Source organism: Mesoplodon mirus (genome assembly GCF_964341445.2).
Source record: "Mesoplodon mirus genome assembly, chromosome: 1".
NCBI lineage: Eukaryota > Metazoa > Chordata > Mammalia > Artiodactyla > Ziphiidae > Mesoplodon > Mesoplodon mirus.
The window spans coordinates 30,093,823-30,099,472 of NC_138976.1; positions in this window are offsets into that span (position 1 = coordinate 30,093,823).

A 5,650-nucleotide genomic window follows, 5' to 3' on the forward strand; every position below is an offset into this window, starting at 1 on the left:
CTGGCATTGTGCTCTGCTAGAAATGCAACAGTGTAACCACTTGATGTGGCTCTCAATATCGTGGAGCCTACAGTCTTATTTTTGCCCAGAAGTTGGCTCTACTCCTGCTCCCAGAATCCTGGTCACCCAATTTTAGTTTACCATTTAGTATTGCTCCCGACTTTTGTTCCCATGCTTTTAAATGACAATCAGGGTCACCTTACTGCTAAAACCTGTAACTGAACTTCACTGCCCAGTATAATTCTGCCTCCAACAGATTAAATTTTACAATCCAACATTTCCAAGACCAATCCAGTATTCATTCACTTACCTGCCATTTGTTCAACAAATCTTTGTTGAACGCACACTTTGTTAAGCACTGTTCTAAAAACACGGCCCAGAAAGAAATAAAGAATATCATAATTTTAGCTAACAACAACCTGCATTATGATTTTGTTAAAGATAAGTTCTCTGAGGAGTGCTACACTTAAGGTTATCCTAATCACAACATCATGAATAATGTTTTACTCAGTCAATGAGAACTTTTTATTTGAAGCATTGCAGCTTTCCTGGAATTCTCCTATTTTGTGTACATCAGAATTTCCAAATCCTTGATATTTTTCCTTTTCTACATGGACTTCTTCATAAGATAGTAACCCATTGAGGTAGATCTGAATATTCACCTGTCCTTTGAACAAAAATTATAAGTTTATCCCAGATTTAAATAATTGGTGCTTTATATCTCTGTAGAATTGAGATTTAAAAGTTCTTTACATCATTGTTCTCATTGTTTTAATATTCTGAGGAGAGACCAACTGGGTCAAGTTCAAATATCAATTATTTATCTTATTCTTGAAATTGTTTTATGAATAAACCTTCTACTTGGAGAGAATTTCAACTCAGCTGAGGTAACATGGAAGCTAAAGACTGAAAGATGCAGAATAATGAGATCACCACAGGCTCAGAGGGGAGAGAAAAAGGGAAGAAATGTGGTTGGAAAATAGTGACAGAGGTGCACTCGAAAGAGAGAGAATGTAGCTTCTGGTTATTGCTCAGCAAGTCCAAAGAAGCATAGGTAATTTATTCATGTGAAATAGAAAGTATAAGACAGCTTTTGAATATTAGAACTGTATTCTATTAAAATACTGCAATATGTCAAGTGGTTTAAATTATTTTATCTTCCAAAAATAATGTCATATAATTAGGAGAAAGACTTTAAGGGAATATTCCACGGTGTTATCTATGTAATTAATGTGGGGAGATGGGATTACTAGGTATTTTTGCTTTCTTCTTTATAATTTTCTGTATTGTTCACAATGTGTATGCTCTGTTCTAGTAAGAAAAAATTCAATACTCATTTTAAAATGAAATGCTCCCTTCTCTCTCTATCTTCAGAAATAATCACACTCTAGTTTTGAATAGGCCTAAGTTTACCACAGCAGGAGAATTTTAGTTTCACGTGAGCTTGTAACTGAGATCATGCCCTCCATTCCATTTCTCTCCTGAAAAAGGACTATCATTATTTTATATGTACATAGTTGTATATATATTTATACATATTACATATGATTGTAATACTAATATAACTGTTATATATAACAATAATATTATATTGTTTTTATCTGTGTTCCCTACTAGACCATGAACTCCATGAAGCAAGGGCTGTATCTCCAGCATTTAGAACAGAGTCTGGAATTGATACTTCTCTTTACATTTTTGAATGAATGGATAATTGTTCAAGTGAAAGAAGGCAAGATAAACATAACTGGCTATTATGGTGGGTGCTGTGACATAATAAAATTGATTTCTGTGCCTTTGTGTGTGCTGTGTGAGCCTTATCTGAGATTTTTATCTTGTAACTTCAGTGAAAAAGAACTTCTGACTGAAGTCTGGCCTTAAATTCTAGGTCTTTCCCAGATAAGTCTCCAGGTCACAGTTTCTTTATTTATAAAAAGTGTGGAGGATAGACTAGAAATTCTCTAAATTTCTTCCTCTCTTTTAGTGTTTAGAATATTTTCATTACACATTATTATCAAATTTGTTAGTAATTTTGTTGATAGTTTCCTGCATTTCAATCCAGTTCCATTTAGTTTCTACTATGTGCTAGCATCTTGCTGAGAGACATAGCTTCTGACGTGATTTAAAAACACAGTTTAATGTACCTATAAAAGAGTTCATATTCTAATGGTGAGCTTATATTTATAAGATGTGATTTTTAATATTACATCTTTAATTTTGAATTTAATCTAGAAAAGTTAGACAAGAATCATTTCTTTATGCCATCTCCCTATTTAGCTGTAAGCTCCCTATACATAGGAAAAATACATTTACTGTCTCTCTGGTCTCAGGGACCAGCACTGGGACTGCCATCTAATGATGATCAGGACACATTCATTTAATTGAGCTGCAATCCCTGAGTACCACTTCTGGCTCCCAGTCTTCCAGGCTTACAGGCTACTGCCTATTTAACAAGCTGTTGCATTTAACAGATAGATTTCAACCACCCCCCACCCCCACCCCCAAATCTGGTTCTGGAGTCTTTATTTTAACCACTAGGCTAGCCCTCCTCAAGATTTTCCCTTTTTTGGAAGAATGAATAGAAGACTTTAAAACATAATCTTTTAAAATGACATACCCAAGACTCTTTAGAACTTGTTCTCTCGTTTGAGATATATTTCAAGGGACATATCCATTTCATGCTGATATTGATGTCACTGAATTACTGATACCAATGTCTACATCCCCGACCTTAACTATATCTCACCCTCCTATGGACCCTTCCTAAGTCACTCAGTCTGTGAGGCCCCTGACTTGCAGTCTTACAACATCGATTTTTAGCATACAGTATATAACAAAACTGTAATAGTCTAGTCACTCTAATCTTCATACACTAGGGCTCTCAGAACATAGCAGTAAAGAGTTGATTCTCCAGTATTCTCCTCACTGTGGTGGCCCACTCATGACTGTCCCATACAGTCTGCTCTCCCTCATGCTCCAGCCACATCAGCTCAGAATTCTGACTTCAAGCTTAAGGCAGCACATGGATTTACTTTCCTTCCAAAATTCTATTAAAATGTTAGTAAGTAAAGAAAATCTATATACAGCCCCAGCCTGAGAATGGAGCCATCAGTGATAAGAGATATTGAGGAATTTTTATAATATGTTAAGAAGTTTGGATTGTTTGATAAATCAGAACAGAGAAAGAAAATAGTCCACAACACAAATAAAGAAAATCTGCAGTTGAAGAAGAAGTTGTGGACACAGAACTCAACTGGGCCATGATGAAGAAGTCTAAGCAGTTAGGGAACTGTTGTCCCAATAGCCAGGTGAGTTGTCTTACACCTCCATCCCTAACACACAGACACACAGACACACACACACATATACACACACACACACACGGAATCAGGCTGCAGTCATGATCTTCTATCTCAACCAAACAAAGGCAAAAACTAGAATCTCTAATAAAGGTGTTCCTGCACCAGAGCTGAACCTTCTTTAAGGTGTTCCGTCTGTGCTTTCCCATTCCCACAAATTAGGACAGATTAACAAACCCTGTCCATGAACAAAGAGCAGCCGCACCTGGGAACATTTGCATTTGCTGTTCCCACTGCTTGGTACGTTCTTTAACTAATATTCATACAACTTTGTTTTTTCTTCTTTTAGACCTTTGTTCTGACTGCCATCTTATTGTAAAAGCTTCCATGACCAACCTGTGTAAAACAGTCACATACCTGTCTCCACTCATGGCATCCTTTATCCCCCTTACTCTTCTTTATACTAACTGCCTGGAATATTAGTTTTATTTGTTTACTTGCTCTCTTCCCCTACTGAAATATAAACTTCATGAGTTCAGAGATTTGGTTTTGTTCACCGCTGATTTCCCAGTGTTTATGACAGTATCTGGCATTTAGTAGGTGTTCAACAAATATTTATTGAATGTATAAATGAACTAACTTAGTAATATGACAAGAAAACTCAAGATGCCAGCTAGCTGCTCAGCAGGTAAAAAAAGCAAGAGGCCTAAATTAGTGGAGGAATTCACAAGGTCTGAGAACAGTGTCTTTGTGAAAAGTGGATTCCATTAAACACGTAAAATTAAAAAAGCAATTGGAAGCTTTTGAAGGCATATAGTTCTTCTGCCCACCAAGTAAAACAAAAACATTTAGAATCTCCAGAAATAACTACGGAAATATATGCAAAAACATCATAGTCCAAATATGAACCAAAAAATGTGTTGTGATTTTGAGCAATGAAGAGAATGAAATGAAAGACTCTATTTGATTTTTATGCTTAGAATATTTAGCCTCCAGTAGCACTGTTTTAATGTCATCAAATTTGCTGACTCTTATTTCTTCCTGACTGTGTGACCCAGACACCCAGGGCAAGAAGAACTTTCTAAGCAGTAGCTGAGCAGATTATTTCACTCCCAGGCCAAACTATTTCTCCAGTGGAGAAATGGAGAAATCTTTGTCTTTCCTTAGTCCATGGCTTCTTTAAGAATTGTACTGCCAGTATGGTCACCAGTCACAAGTGGCTTTTAGCTTTACATGGAATTAAAATTACATAAAGTATTCCTTTTCTAGTTGTACTAGTCACATTTCAAGTGCTCAATAGCCACATGTAACTAGTGACTACTTCTGAATGAATGAAACTGAGCAGTGAAGAAATAAAAAACTTTAATCATCACAGAAACTTCTATTGTTCCAACAAATGATGGAGACCAGAAGGTAAAATGAGTCAAAGAAGATAGGCAATTTTGCATCTCAGTATTTACATGTACTTGGAGAAGCAACAGGTCTGCAGTGGCTAATAATTTCTCAGGAAGGAAGGCGTGATTTTACATGTTTATAAAACACCACAAACCTATCTCCCCTTTGTTTCACATCACTCAAAGTCCTGCTAGGAATCTAGGTCCATATTCCTGCTTGTTTCCTTTCTGGGGTCATTTGATGTGGTTAGGAAATAACTTTCTGTCTCTGTCCTCTTTTCGGTGGTAACCCTTAATAATGCTAAAACTGCTGGATATCCTTCCAATTGTGTTGCAAAACAGCATGCTCCTGTGATTAAAACTATGTAAAAGTTAGCACCCATTTTCTGTTATCTATTATTCCTGCTACCTTGTATTTTCTTTTTGAATTTTGGAAGAGCCATGTTCTCCTTCAGAGTGAAGGTTTTAATTATTTTCTAAAATACAATTGGAACTTGAAAATTCTAGATTATTTGATTATCTACTTATTTCCTATCAAGATTACTTTTCTTTCTCTAGGGGAAAACACAATATTTGATTGTATATTGAATAACATTTCCACTATCATAATTTTGCAAGTGCACCTTATTGATTTTGTTAAAAAGTCAAGCCATAGAAGAAGTATTGAAAATGATTATAATTACAAAAGGGAATGTAAAGTCAGGTTGGTAGCTTGAAATCAGTCACAGAAAGAGGAAAATGCTATAAATGAGCCTTCCTTCCCCCACCAATCAGTCAGTTTACCTGTAAGCCACTGGGTATGAGGTTCTGCAAGTTTATAATTTTATTATTTAAATGGTAGGTATCAAGGAGCAATCTACATGATGACAAGAATAGAAACAGATTTATATGTAAATCTCTCTATATATATTACTAGAACTATAAGTGAAACCAATTGAAGAACTAAGTAGCAGTACAAAA